Source organism: Mustela lutreola, chromosome 2 (genome assembly GCF_030435805.1).
Source record: "Mustela lutreola isolate mMusLut2 chromosome 2, mMusLut2.pri, whole genome shotgun sequence".
NCBI classification, from domain to species: domain Eukaryota; kingdom Metazoa; phylum Chordata; class Mammalia; order Carnivora; family Mustelidae; genus Mustela; species Mustela lutreola.
In genome coordinates, this window is record NC_081291.1 from 1,690,756 (window position 1) to 1,706,187 (window position 15,432).

The 15,432-nt window shown below is 63.5% G+C and overlaps 1 protein-coding gene across 3 annotated transcripts in view; it reads right to left on the reverse strand.

Moving 5' to 3' along the window:
- The window catches only part of GNG7 (G protein subunit gamma 7), a 114,040-nt gene that overhangs the window by 67,544 nt on the left and 31,064 nt on the right, over positions 1-15,432 (reverse strand). The window lies entirely within an intron of this gene.

The following is a 15,432-nucleotide window of genomic DNA, read 5'->3' on the forward strand; positions in this document are numbered from 1 at the left end:
AGGCCAGGCCCCTGGGCCCGGAGGGCCACCCCGTTTAACAGTCTGCATTCCCCGTGATTTGGGCACGAGGGGCCCGCAGGGTCTGTAACCTGTAGCATGGCTGGTAGGTGAGGGAGTTTCTGGGGTGCTCCTGGGACACTCCAGATGCCGGTTTGGGCAGATGGCACCTGTGAGGGGGACACCCGAACTTCCCGGCAAAGAGCGACTTGGAGTCCCACCGGAGCACAAGCCCAGCTCTACACCTGTGTCCAGAGTGCACAGGGACTGGACCCAAGTTTCTTCTAGAGGATTAACGCAGGGTCTCCCCCAGCACTGCTGACACGGAGCGGGCTGCTCCCGTGGGGACATGCTGGGCACTGTGGGAGCAGAGCACGTGCCCGGCCCCACCCCCTTGATGCCAGGAGCCCCTCCGTTGTGACAACCACAGATGTCCCCAGACCCTATCCGCTGTCCCCCGGGCAGAAATGACTTTTGCTGAGAACCGCTGGCCTGGACCAGGAATTGGGCTCCTCCAGGGAGGCAGAGCTGACCCCCCGTGCGGCGACCCTGACCCTGTCTCGGGGGCCGGGAGCCTCGGGTCCCCGTCAGCCTGTCAAAAGCAGAAACCAGCCCCAGCGGAGGGCCATCCCCAGGGCACCTGGCCGAGTCTCATGACCGTTCCTGCCCAGCCAGACCCGGCTCAGTCCCCTTCTGCCTCCAGTGCTCCTCCCTGTCCCTTGGGGTCTGCATGGACGTCCCCTCCTTAGAGACCTCCCTGGATCCCCGCCCCCCCGCGCCCCCCCCAGGTCCGGCAACCACGACTGTCTCTGGTGCGTGACTGGCATTGGGTCAGGACTCGCCGACTTGCGTGGCCTCTGGTTCCCTCGTCTGCCCCCTCGGCTCCTCCTGTGGGGACGCCCAGTCCCAGGACGGACGTCCCCCGCCCTCCCCTCACTGAGGCCACGGCACGTCCCCTCGTGCTGTCCCGTGTTTGTTTGTGTTCGCCCCATGTTTGCAAACAAAGTTTCCGTCTGGAATAATCTGGGATTTGCAGAGAAGTCACAGAAACAGCAGCAAGAGTCCGGGCCACCTCCCCCGGGCGCCGCCCACGGGAGCATCTTCTCTCCCAGGGGGCGGCTGTCGCAGCTGGAAGGCAACACGGCCACGCCGGACGCAGAAGCCACTGGGTCCCTCGCACCGCCCCCGCTTTGCCGCGGGGACCCGCACTGGGCATGGCTGTCCCGCTCTGTGGTCTCCTCCTAGGTCAGGCCCCACTCTGGGGTTCCCCCTGCCACGTTCACACCAAATCTGCTTGTTTTTCAAACCGCGGTTACTTTTTGTTTAAAAAAAAAAAAAGTCACTTAGCACGTTCTTCTTTCTAAGTGAATTAATAAATATTTAAGTCACTTCTCAGCTTTGATTCCTGTCTAGTGACTTCTGGTGGATAAAACCTGCATAAAACAAACGACCTTGGAGCTCTCAGGACCGAGACTTTGAGACTCTCCGTCCTGAAGCCGGGGCGGAGAACCACGGGTCGCCCCCGGACGGCCCCGAGCCCACGGGGCGCAGGGAAGGGACCAGACACAGGAGGCCGCGTGGGGTGTGAGTCCACGCGTGCGACACGTCCGCGCCAGGCCCCTCCACGGACGGGAAGGGCTCCTGGGGGCCGGGGGCCGGGGACAGAGGGGGAAGGATCGCTGAGGGGGCAGGGTTTCCCTCTGCCGTGATGGAATGTTCTGGAATGAGATAATGAAATGGTTGCACAACATGTAAAGGTACTAAAACCCACCCAATCATACACCCGAAGAGGGTGACCCGTACAGCGAGGGGATTATGTCTCAACAAAGCTGTTCTAAAAACATTGTTTTTACGCCGGTCGAGTTAAGAACACAGAGCTCACAGGCCTGTACTTTGGCTCCTGGACGCCCCGTTTCAGCCACACCCGCCGGGTCTCGCTCGCTCTCACTGCTCCCGCCTTGGGATCCGGCCACAGACAGGGACGGGGCTCCCCCACCCCCCGACCCCCCAGAACCGGGTGCACCCCCAGGGGCCGCTGAGTCGCCGGATCCACATGACCCACAGAAGGGAAAAGTCCAAATCGTTTTCCATCCAAGCCAACGAGAGAGCTCGCCAGCGAGAACGCGACACTTTCGGGCCGTTAAAAGCCAACAAAAAGCGGCACGTGGCCAGCTGGGGCGGGAGAGCGCGGTCCGGGGCGGGGGCTGCGGTCTAGCCCGTGCTGTGTGCAGGAGCTGCTTAAGAAAGACCTTTTAACAACAAATAAATGAAAGCAAAAGCAGAGATTTCGAGGGGACGTCCCAGGGGTCCGAGGGCTCCCAGGCCCTTGGTGCCTGCCACCTCGGGGGCCCTGGGGGCTTCCTCGGGCAGTCGGCAACCCCAACCGGGAAGCCGGTGCTGGGCACGGAACCCACCTGCAGGGCGGAGGTTGTGGGCCACGCTCGGGGCGCTCTGCGTGCCCGGGCAATCTCTCCCTGCTGGGCCCACCTTCATTTATAAAAGGGATCGTGATAGAGGGGCGCCTGGGTGGCTCAGTGGGTTCAGCCTCTGCCTTCGGCTCAGGTCATGATCTCAGGGTCCTGGGATCGAGCCCCGCATCGGGCTCTCTGCTCGGCAGGGAGCCTGCTTCCCCCCCCCTCTCTCTCTGCCTGCCTCTCTGCCTGCTTGTGATCTCTGTCTGTCAAATAAACAAAATCTTAAAAAAAAAAGCGGGGAGGGTGAAGGATGGGGGTGAAGCCTCTATTCCTGGCAGGGTTCCCCAAAGGTCAGACCACAGCTCAGCTAAGTGACTCACACGCAGAGACAACTCTGTGCCACTCTGCAGAAGGATGGGGCCTCCTCCTGGGGAGACCCGACCCCCCCTTACCTCCCGCACAGCCTCCCTGACGGAGGCCTGAGCTCAGCCCCCACCTCCCCCGGTGGATTGAATAGCGTGTCCCCAGGGAACCTTAGAAGGTGACTGATAAGCTAAGCGGTGTCCCCAGATTCCCGTGTTGAAGCCCGAATCCCCACTGGGACTGTACTTGGAGATGCGGCCTTTAAAGATGTGGTTAATTTAAATGAGGTCGCAAGGGTGGCCCGAGTCCGACTGCACCCCTGCAGAAGGGCGGGGTGAGACCCAGACGCGCACAGAGGGACAGCCCGGTGAGGACACAGGGAAGGGAGGCCAGGAGAGCGGCCTCAGAAGACACCCTGCTCTCGGACCTCCCGGCTCCAGGACCCTGAGGTCTCACAGTCGTGGTTTAGGCGGCCCCGTCCGTGGGAGCAGGCTCTGTAGTGACCTTATTGGAAGAGACAGACGGTCTCTGTGAGTCTGACTGGTTACGTTAAAATGAGACCGTGCAGGACTGGGGGGGCCTGACCCGAGCCCTGGCGTCCTTATCAAAAGAGATAAGGATAGAGATAAGATAGAGATGAGATAGAGATAAGATAGAGATACGATAAAAGGGGAGAGGCTGAGCCTGCAGGGACAGGGCCACAGCCCCGCGGTGCTGCCCCCACCCCCACCCCCACCCCGGAGCTGGGAGCCGCAGAAGGACCCTCCCCTGGAGACTGCGGCGGGAGCAGGGCCCCCCCACACCTCGACCCCGGACTTCTGACCCCAGAATGTGCGAGAAAGAGGTCCCGTGGTTCTCAGGCCCCTGGTCTTTAGTCTTGTTACAGTGACCCCAGGACACAGGCACATGCCTCTCTGATCTCCCCTTTTGCCCACAGGAGGCAGCTCCACGGGCCCCGCGTGCCAGAAACCGCTGTGAGGATCCGAAGGGGACCCCGCCTCAGGTGACTGCCGGGGGTGCCTTTTGCAGACTGCCTTTCTCTTTCTTTTTTTCTTTTTCTTTTTTTTTTTTTTTTTCAGATTTTATTTATTTATTTGACAGACAGAGATCACAAATAGGCAGAGAGGCAGGCAGAGAGAGAGGAGGAAGCAGGTTCTCTGCTGAGCAGAGAGCCCGATGCGGGGCTCGATCCCAGGACTCTGGGATCATGACCTGAGCCGAAGGCAGAGGCTTAACCCGCTGAGCCATCTAGGCGCTCCTCTCTTTCTTTTTTTTTAGAAAAATATTCCGACGGGCTGTATTCGTGCACTCTGGCCGCTCTCACAGAACAGCACAGACAGGGCGCCCTAGCGCCCAGGCATCACTTCTCATGGTTCGGGAGGCAGGAAGTCTTAGATCATGGGGCCACAGGTCGGTCCCTGGTGCGGATGCACCCCCCGCCCGGTGTGTCTGGGACAGAGCGCCCTGATCGCTCCTCTTCACCTTACCAGGACGCTGAGCCCACCGCAGGGCCCCACCCTCGTGAGCTCGCCTGACACCCATCACCTCCCAGACCAGCCCGCTGGTATGGCAGGAATCTGGGGAACACAAGCATCCCGCCCCTAGCACGGGGGCACGTTACCGTCATCAAACACCCACGGCGCTGAGGCCCGGGCCTGGGCGCCGATGGGCGGGCCCGCCGCGGCTGCGGCACCCGGCAGGTGAGGCCCCTGGAGCCTGGCCGGGCCCCCGGACTGCCCCCCGAGCCTTTTCGTGGCTTCACGTTAGTGCTCCCGAGGGGTGCGCGACTTCACCCTGCAAAATCCAGGGTCAGAAAAGGTGCCTGGGAGCGGAGCACATCCAGAGAAGACCAGAACCCGGCGATGGTTGCTTCCAGGCGGAGGCCGAGAGCACAGGGGAGGGAGACGTCCTTCTCGCCTCACGCCGCGCGCACCTTGGGAACCTGTGGCCCACGGCATCTTTATTTGGGCAAAATGTCTATTTTCCTTTCTAGGGGTGTGGGAGTGCAAACCAGGGTCGGGGAAGGAGAAGCCACATCTTGGATCCTGCAGCTCCAACTGGGCTCCCCTGTGTCTGGAGGGGCGGGCAGGGGAGCTGCAGGCTGGGGTGGGCTGTCAAACCAGGACAAACAGGATTATTTTTCCCCAAAAGAAGTGAAAACAGCGACTCAAACAGGCATTCACACCCCCGTGTTCCCAGCAGCACATTCACAACAGCCAATAAAAACGTGGAAACGACTCACACGTCCACTGACGGGTTAATGTGGTTGGTCCATGTGCGGGAACACGGTGCAGCCTCAGGAAGCGGGGGGGGGGGGGGGGGGGAGAGACCCTGACCCTGCCACATGCGGAGGGACCCTGAGGACACCAGGCTCATAGACAGGAGCCAGACCCAGAAGGACCCGTCCCGCAGGACCCCACTCCCAGGAGGGCCCCAGAGGAGTCCCGTCCCTCAGACAGAGAGGAGGGGGTGGGAGTGGGGGCTGGAGCGGGGGTGGGGAGTCCGTGCTTCGTGGGGACAGAGTCTCCGTGGGGGGGGTGGAAAGTTCTGGAGACGGAGGGTGGGGGTGTGTGCTTCCCGCCGCAGAGCTGTGTGCTTAGAAATGGTTAAAGTCATGAATTTTATGTGTATTTTACTACCAAAGAGAGAATGAAAGAATTTGGTGCTCCAAATGCTCAAGAGGCCGTCTCTGTCCTGGTTTTGGCGCGTGGTGCCACACGGCCGGTACACAGAGTGGCCCTGGCGGCCTCGTGGTGCAGGTGGCTGTCCCAGCGCGGTCTCCGCTGGGCTCCCTCCCGGAGGCGGCAGAGCAGCTGGATTCCTGAAGGGTGCAGGGACCACCTCTGCCGACCTTCCCGGGAGGAGCCAGGAAGGGGAGCGCGGACGGCGGGCCGGGAAACTCAGACCCCCCCCACCGGCCCGGCCCAGGTGTCCCAGGCCTGGAGAGGTCCATTCCGTGGGCCGGGCCGTTCCTGCCCCGAGCACGGGAAACGACGTGCCCTCGTGGACGCAGGCCAGGCCGCTGGGGGTGGACCCCGTTCGTTCCTCTCGCGGGGGCGCAGCTCTCGGGCAGGGGCGCGCTCTGTCCACGTGGTGCTTTCTTTCTCATCCTCCATTAGAGGGAAGGATACCCGGACGGGAGCCGGGGTTCAGGGCTCGCCGCCCACCTGCCGAAGGGCCTGGGGCCTTGCCCTCAGTGCCCACGTCTCCTCAGATCCAGAGAAGCCGGACGAACTCAAGAGGCAGAGTCCAAAGAGGAAGGGCTTGGGGAGGTCACGTCTAGTGACCACAGGCTAAGGGACGTGCTGCTGCCAGTTCACCCATAGCCCCGGCCTGGGGAGCGGGTTCCCTCAACTCCTAGCAGCGACCCTGGGTGTCAGGGCGGTTGTCACCCAGCTGCACCAAAGGGAAACTGAGGGTGGGGGCAGGTGCCTGCCTGACCGAGGGTCTGGGAGCTGGGAGGGGCTGAGCTTCCTGGGCCCGGCTCCAGCACCCACCCCACCCCCAGCCCCCCGGGCTGGCCTGAAGCCCACAGGACTCTACCCACCACCGCTGGGTGGGGGGGACCGGGCACCGTCACCTTCTCTGGTTTCCTAATCTGGAAAACAAGGGCAGCTCGTCGTTGCCACGGTGGGCCTGGAACCCTCGGGATAATGCCCGAACTCTGCTCCGGGCCTCGGGGCCTCCGGGCCTCCCCTCCCTCAGCTTGTGCCCCCAGGTCTAGCACCAGCATCCACTGCTGTGCACCTGGAAGGTCCTTTGGCCCCAGTCAGCTCTAGGGCATCGCCTACCTCAACTCAGACATCACCTCCTCCAGGAAGGCCTCCCTGAGCACCTGCTCTCACTCTCTAGCAGGACTGTCACCATCAGTTTGCTCAATTAGGGTCTCGCCCAGGGCAGTCCTGCCCCAGGGGACACTGGTGACGTAGGGACATCTGTGGCTGTCATAACTGGGGAGGGGCAGCAAGTGGGTGGGGCCAGGATCCTGCCTGACCCCCACCCGCAGTGCCCAAGGCACAGGCCGGTGTCCACGGTGCCCAGGGAGCCAGCTGGCCTGGCTAATGGTTTGCCAGGGGGACGAGCCAGTGTGACCGCAGCCGGCACCCCGGGTGCTGCCTGCGAACTCCGTGTGCCTGTCCTTGTGCCCAGAGCGGGCAGCCCAGTGCCAGAAACACCCGCCGGGAGTGCTGCCAGGCCTCGCTCTCTGTTCCTCGGCTGCTCCTGGCTCCGCGAGCCCCACGTGGGCTAGAGGGCGCCCGGCTCCGAGAGCCCGCCTTGGCAGGGAGCAGAGGTCTGGATGAGCAGGAACATGAGTCAGGAGCCAGGGACAGCACGTCGCGCTCCAGGAAGCTAATGAGCTCAGGGCTCAGCTCCAGAGATTGATGACTCTGCCGAGGAAGCCGCATGGGATCATTACTCCTCCCGGGCTCTGTGCCCAGTCCCCGACGTGTCACCGGGCCCGGTCTGACCCCCCTCTCGGGGCCGGAGGTCAGGTGAGGACCAGGCTGGAGCCTTCTCTCCATTGTCCACACACGCACAAAGAACCCGCGAGCAGTCAGGCGAGATGCCTGACCAGGTGGAGCCTCTGATCCGGCCCTGGGGATGGACGCGGCGGACCTGAATGTCATAAAACACAACCATGTGGCCCCGGGCAAGTCACTCAGCTCCTCTGCCACTGTTTTCTCGTCTGTGACACAGACACGACGGGCCCTCCCCCACCATGCGCTTGCTGGTGGGGCTGAGCGCGCACGTGCCGTGGCGGGACCCGGCCCCCTCCGAGCTGGCTCCCGGACGGGCACTGCTCCTAGCACTTGTGACACGACGGCTGGCTTCACGGCGGCAGTGTCTGCTCCTGCTCTTCCGTGTGTGTCTCTCTTCCGGTAACAAGCACACAACCATCTCCCCGTTTTTACAAGTACGCTCGTTAGCATGAAGACATCTGTGTCCACGTGCGATGGACGTCTACAACTTTTTCACTTTGCACACCCGAACCACTGGTCAACACGAACTCCCTGTCCCCGTCCTTCAGCCCCCCGCACCCACGAACCTCAGTACTCAGGATAAGCTTCTGGTCTCTTTCAAGAGCTGGCCTGATGAGGCCAGGCCCACCCAGGCACCGTCTCTTCTGATGAGCCCAGAGTCAACCGATGAGGGGTCTTCCTGTATCTGCAAAATCCCTGTTGCCGTTTCACATCAGCCCAACGGCGAGAGTGGCATCCCGTCTGCCCCCAGGTTCCCTGCACCCGAGGAGCGGGGACCAGGCGGGGCGTGGACAGCAGCGGGCACCCGGCTGGGGCACCACCTTGGAAGACGGGGCCCGCACGGCTACGGTCGGTACCGTGCGGAGGGAGAAACACAGAGCCCCGCCCCACGGAGCAGCTCCTACGCGGCAGACTCTGCGAGGCGCGGAGAAGACAGCCGAGGACTCCGGGCGAAGCCGGGGTATCGCGGTCGGTCGCCAGGGGTCGGGCAGGACGGACGGGGGTATGAGGACAGCCTCTCTCCCCTGGAAGGACCTAGAGCCCCTCACAGTCATTTGCAGCCGTCCTGAGAAAGCTAGGCCGGCAGTGGGCTCGGGGCCAGGCCTCCATGTTCAGGAAGGTCCGGGGAGCTGTGGGTGTGCGTGCCTCTAGGAGACGCACCTGGACTTGAACCTGAGCCTTCTGACCCACGAGGGCTTCTCCCCTTCTGCAAATGGACCCGCCGCAGGGGCCGGCTGCCTGAAGAGGGACGGGCAAGGCCCCCCTGAACGGGGGTGGGGGGGAAGAGAGCATGGCCTGGAACACTGGGCGGGGCACGCAGCGCCCCTGAGGCACATGCCCCCCTCTGCACACACGGGCAAGAGGAACTCTGTCCGCCTTATGGGCCTGACGGTCCTGCACACTCCTCAGCGGGGCAGGGCTGAATTCGCAGGTGTGGCCCACCCGAGGGAACCTTGGCCCACATGGTCCCCGTGCTGAATGCCTGGTTTTGCACTCTAGTGACCAGAGCTGCCCCCACTTGGGGCAGCTGGATGGAGGGCGCACAAGACTGTGCTGTGGGAGAGCTTGCAACTTCCTAGAAATCTGTAATTATCTCAAAATACAGGTTTTTAAAACATTGGGTGGAGGGGCACCTGGGTGGCTCAGTGGGTTAAGCCTCTGCCTTTGGCTCAGGTCATGATCCCAGGGTCCTGGGATCGAGTCCCACATCGGGCTCTCTGCTCTGCAGGGAGCCTGCTTCCTCCTCTCTCTCTCTCTGCCTGCCTCTCTGCCTGCTTGTGATCTCTGTCAGATAAATAAAGAAAAAATCTTTTTAAAAAAAAAAAAAAAAACATTGGGTGGAGTCCTGCGTCCGTTTAGGTGTAAGTGGGACAAGCTGGCCGTGCATTCCCCAAACCCTCCGTGCCCCCAGCCCTGACCCTCGAGTCCCGGCCACACCCCCGGCCAGGAGGGGCCGGCAGTGAGAGGAGGACGCAGACCCCGCCTGTGCGCCCCGGCTCAGGCCTGGCTGTTCCCGGACTCCGCTCCCTTCCACCCCTGTGTGGCCGACAGGATCTCGGCTCCTTGCTGAGGGCGCCGTGCGGACGAACCCTGGGTGCGGACGGGGCCTGGGAACAGGATGAGATGCCATGCCCTGCGCAGACGACTGGTATGGAAGAAGGGGTCTGAACGACGGAATTAAGCCTCCACATCGGTCAACTCCGAGGGGAGAAGCCCTCGTGGGTCACCTGGGTGGGCCTGACCTCATCAGGTGAGCCCGTCAAAGGGTCGGGGACCTCCCTGACGCCAGAGGCTGGGAGTGTGAGGAGGCCACATGGCTACAACAGGACCCGAGAGTGGCCTCTAAGAGCTCAGGGTGGCCCCTGGCTGGCCGCCAGCAACACAAAGAAGCTGAATCCTGCCGACGGCCAGAGCGATGGTGGGGGCGGCTTCTTTCTCCGCCGCGCCTCGTTGAACACTCGGCTCTGGCTGAGCCCGGTGGGGCTCTGGATACAGCAGCTGCCACAGTGTCTACACTGCTGACCTGCAGAACCAGGAGCCAAACCAGGGTGCCGCGTGAGTGCGATCACCCACCACACGCTCTGCGAGACGGCGAGCAGAGCACCCCGGGGTGTCCCGGCCACTGTCCCGGTCAGTCACGTACAGGGGACGCAGGGGACGCTCCTCTCGCTCAGACTGTCACAAGTCTGGGGAGCAGCGAGCCAGGAACTGTGCCCAAAGACCAAGACGGGTCCTACTAGAGGACATAGCGTCACCCTCCAAAGGCCTCCTGTCCGGTTGTCGGCACACGGGGGCACCGATGACCATTAGAGACCACCGGTGATTCCGCCTGGGGCCGCTAGAGGCGGGCGCCCAGCGGCCACGGGCCTGCACTGGGTGCCTGGCAGGAGCTCTCGGACCCTCGGGTCCCTCCCTGCCTCCCGCTGCTGAGCACGCCGCAGCAGGCCCCTCCAGGCTATGCCTGGGCCCTGTCCTGCGCACCCGCTCTGCCCCGTGGACGCTGTGCTCTCTGTCCTGCCCCGGGGCTTCTGCCAGCAGCGACGAGCAGGTCAGCCCGGCGGGGCCCCGGCACACAGACATTTGTGGACTGAGAACACGAAGAGAAACGGAAGGAAATGAGGAGGCTCCAACCCGCCAGCTCCAAGGGCATCAGCTGAGGGTGAGCCTGGGAAGACGCAGGGACCCCGCTGCCCACCACGTGGCTCCTGTCCCCCTGCCCCCACCTTCCTGTCATACGTGACTGCCACCCTGTGTTTCGAGTCAGGAGGCTGCAGCTGGGTGACCACGACAGGCGCACGTGCGCCATGCCCTGCCCGAGGGAGGCTGACCGTGTGAGCAGTTGCCCAGCAACATCCCTGTGCCCACGAGGTGTGGTCTCCGACCCTGTGTGGCCACCGGGCTGCTCCAGTCCTAGTGGCCCCACGGAGGGGGCCCCTGCTCCAGCAATCCTCCACGTGAACCCGCCAGGGTCCTGACTGTCCAGTGGTAAATTCAGGTGGTGGAAGCACTAGCCAGCCCGTGAGACAGAACTTCCCAGCACACCCTGGCCCACAGGGTCCAAGAGACGGCAGGGGTGGAAACCAGGCAGTGGTGCACGTGGACAAGACGGTGTGACCTTGACTCCCCCTTTGGGGCTAGACTCCCGGGCAGCGGGGATTCCTCCTCTCACGCTGGTGGACTTTGGGGCAGGTCACTCTCGGAGGGACATCCTGGGTGCTGGGAGGGGGGGAAGCAGCCTCCCTGGCCCCACCCACCTGATCATGATGGCCACAGACCTCCCACGACGTGGCCACGTGGCCCCTGGGTCAGCGCCTGCAGGGAGAGGGTTTTGGGCACTGTGGGCTACGGCAGGGCCCCCGGTCACGGATGTTCCGTATGTGTTTTCTGCTGGGAAGGCGGCGGCAGCCCTGTGACCTTTCGCAAACAGAAGGTTTGAAGGTTCTGACCGTGGATCTTGGCAGTTCCTGCAGGAGAACAGCTTGTCCACAGGAAAACTGATAATACGGCGCATTTCCACACGCCTGGGACAGACCTGAAGCGGGAGCCGAGCCGGGGGAGAGCAGCGCTCTGCGGGGCAGCGGGCTGGACTTCGCTCCACAGAGCTTTCTGCAGACGACCCTGCAGACGCCCCGCAGCTCCCAGGAGAGCGAGGAGCCGTCAGAACAACACTCTGCTGTTGAAGGTCACGGAGCTCTTCTGCACGCTCTGCCGGGAGCAAGACTCCCGGGAAGTACATGTCTTCCCCCTCCCCCCGCACCAGGACGCGGGCCACTCTGCAGGGGAGTCCCAGGCACCGTGGGGGCTGAGCAGCATCCCTGGCCCCACCGGCTCGGAGCTGCCCCTGCCGTATGACGACCACAGATGTCCCCGGACGCCGCCCAGTGTCCCCGGGGGGCAGCATCGCCCTCAGTAAAGAATCACAGATGTAAACTGGCCTATGCAGAGTCTCATTTCCCGGGTGGCCCCATTTCGGGGTTCAGGGCTGCCGGTAGTTCGTGCCCGCCGTGCCGGACATCGCAGCTCTGGGCACCGGATTCAGCTCAAAGACAATGCCCCATCCACGTGGCTAGCACCAGGCGAAGGCCGGAACACCGGAGCCCAGGTGACTCCCAGGCTGAAAGGCCAGTGCCCTCGGGGGACGGGGCGGCTGAGCTGTCCCGGGCAGCTGCCAGGCAGGAGGACGTGGGCTGGCTGTTCCGGGAGGCGAGCATCAGCCCCTCGAGCTTCCAGGCAGCGGGAAGACCCACCCGGCGGCCAGGATCCCCGTTACAGACACAATGTAACAGAAGCCATTAGGGCACGGTTCTCGTCCTGCCCTCAGGGGACCCCGGGCCAAGTCTGGGGACATCTGTGGTTGTTTTCACCACGGAGGGAGGAGCTCCTGGCGGCGGGTGGGTGGTGCTGACGGGGCCGCCCCCCCACCAACAACGCGTGGGACACTGACCCCAGACAGTGACGGGCCTGATGCCAGCAGAGCTGAGGCGGGGGAACTCGCAGTGGCCCCCAGTCCCTGCTAGGACGTCAGCTCTGTGGGAGCCAAGGGTTTCGTCGGTTCTGTTCACTGCCTGGGCCACAGGCCTGGCCCAGGCACTCACCCAGAAACCCCTGCTGGGGGCGGGGGGGACAAAGTCTGTGGGAGGGCGTCCCTGTGCCCAGGCAGCAAGCTCCCACGAGAAGGTGTGACAGGGACTGACGCTAGGCCACACGGGCCGCAGGGCGACATGGCCAGAGTCCAGGCCCTGGAGACCCCGGGGGACTTCTGAGGACTGGTGCTGTCCATCCAGGTAAGCCCCTGAAGGAAGGGCCGCGTGGGGCGGGAGCCGGCAGCCGCTGCTCCAGAAGAGGGAGGGAAGGCTCCAGAAGCAAGACTCAGTCTTCGCGCCGGGGCTGCTGCGGCCAGGCTGCCCACCCCTATCCGGGGCCTTCGCTTCTGTGCCACGGCCTCTGCTCGGACCACAGGGTCGCACCCAGATCCAGGTCCCCTGCGCCCCCAAGGTCGCAAAGTCAGCACTTCCCTCCCCCCAGTGGAAGGGGCCAGCCATCCGATGCTGGTCCCAATCGGGGAGGTTTGGGATCTGTTGCGGGGACGGTGAAGGGGCCTGGGACAGGGTGGCCAGGGGACTCCCGGGGCTGCAACATCCTGGAGGACGGGGCAGGGTGGTCACGGCACTCCAGGAGGGAAGGGCAGACGGCTGGAAACACCCCAGGCCCGCTGCCCCTGCCGGCACCTGCCCCACCTCCACACATACCCGGCTCAAGCCCCGCCCGCGGGCCTTCTCTGCCCCCTCGTGGCCACCAGGGGGAACGGCAGCACCCCGGCCGAAACCCCTGCCTGGCACCCCGGGAGCCAACACCCCAAACTCCTGCTCACCATTCGGCATGTGCCGGGCGGCTGCTTCTGCCACCGGGGCAGGCGGCGGTGGCCTTCGCTCAGCGACACCCGGCTGCTTGGAGGTGGGAAACCCTGGCCGGGCTCTGCTTGTCTGTCCGCCACAGATGCCTCCCGCAGCGCCTGACAAGCAGGTGGTCCGCGAGGGACCAGTGAGCCACAGCGGAGCCAGGCAAAACCTGGTAGTCGCCCTCCGAGGAGTCCCTGCCGGGGATCCCTGCCAGGCCCGCCCACCATGCACCGGCTCAGGGAGCCACTGCGCGCCCCTCCACCAACGTCCGCCCCTCGCCACGCTGCGCAGCGTCCCCCACCCCAGCCCGCACGGCGTGGGGTCAGACCCTCAGTGAGTCTGGTTCCGGGACTGAAGTGGAACAAAACGCAGGTGAGTCGCTCTCTAGCATCTTGAAATTTGGGGAAACACCAAAGAAAGCCCAAAGGCGAGCGCCAGTGTCCTCGGTCGGTAGGAGAAAGCCCCCGGCGAGGGCAGGGGAATGACCGGCTCAGAGAAGTATTCACAGCGGGGGGACGGACACCAGCCCGTGTCCACGCAGAGAAAGACGGAGAGGTCAAGCACCGTGTGTGAAGAGCTGAAGAAGGTCACCGATGACGGGGACAGACCCACACCGGGGCAGTCCGCGGGGGCACCTGCTTACCGAAGGCACGGCTGGGAGAATGCAGAAATCCCGCAGCCTGACCGGCAGCACTGGACGTGCCCGACTGCTCAGACGGCCGGGGAGACGGCCCTGGAGACCGGGCACGTGCAGAGGGCAAGCGGCTGTCGGAACGGGAAACCAGGGCACCCCGATTCTCTCCCTCTCTCCCACGCACTGCAAACCTACGTGCGGGAGTTCACCCCCGACGACAGCCGGCCCAGGACGCACAACGCTTGCGCGAACACATTCATCACAGAATGTAAAAAGAGAGAGGGAAAAACAGGAAAATAAACATCCCTACAAACCAATTAAATCCACTGTAAAGTTATTTTAAAAGGAGTGACTAACCAGTTGCCTGTGATGTGAAATGCTGAGCCAGCATCAAGAGAGGTTAGGGAAACGCAGGCTTCCTGACAAGGAAAGCAGCCCAGCAGGCAGAAGGAGCACATTAAAGAGCAAATCCTATTTATCCAGAATCCCGCGTGTGGACGGAACTCACAGAAGGATGGGGGAGAACGCTCACCAAGACGCCGGCACGCCGTCACCAGGTGGGGGCTCTAGCGGTCTTGCTTCTCCTTTGCCTGCATTGTCCCTTCTACGGGACATCCGTCCACCTCCACCCGGCCGGCTGCTGGCGGTCTCCAGACACCCCTCTGTCTGGCAACTCTGACACGGACGCCACATGGAAGATCATCTGTAGGGGACCCACTGGGTACCCACACGTCACACCCAGCCCAGGGCTCCCATCCTGGCTCCTGGCCTCTGTCCCCAAGGACGGTGTCTCTCCTGAGCGAAGCCAAACCACATCCTCTGCGCCTTACTGAGGTGCACGTGACAGGCCCTAGAACCCGTCCGCTGGGCGCACACAAGGCCAGGAGTCCCTGATGAGGACGCCAGCCACCGCCCCCCACGCAGTTCCCGGCGCACACTCACAGCAAGGCCCTATTCCCCCCTCAGGCCCTGGTGGCCAGCAAGCACCTTCCTGTCCCTGCAGACGGGCCCTTTCTAGAAGCTGCGCAGAGACAGACCCATGGGATGTGCTTCTCCAGGGTCTGCCTCCTCTTCTAATGTTTTCTCATTTAAACACGTGCACACACAGTTTGGGAACGTCCAGCATTATGAAGACACCCGTCCAGCGTTCCAACGTCCCTCACACGTGCCGGTGAATGAAACACAACAGCGGTCGAAGCTCTGTCAGAGCTCCTGCTGGACACCCAAGTTCACTCTGAAGACCACCGGACAGAGAACACCGTGTGGCAGCGGCAGAGCCCTTCGTGGGCAGGCGGAAGGGGAGCCTGGGGCCACCGCAGGCCGCTCTAGCCTCCCTCGGTCCAGTGAAGGGTAAAAGCCGCTCAACACCCATGGGGCATGAGACCAACAGCCGGCCCGAGCTCAGAGGGCATCCGAGCTCAGCGCAGGGGCCTCCTGAGGCCGCGCAGTGCCTCCCAGTCGCCAGGACCGGCACCAGGTTTGAGGACCCCGTCACGTCCGGGGACTTGGCTCTGCGCCTGGCAGTGGCCCGGGACGGGCTACCTTCCACACCAAGCCAAGCCCCTTCCTCTCGCCCAGGCCCAGGACGGCCAACGGAACCCGCGTTCACACCGACGGCGGCGAAGGAAACATCGCACACTGAC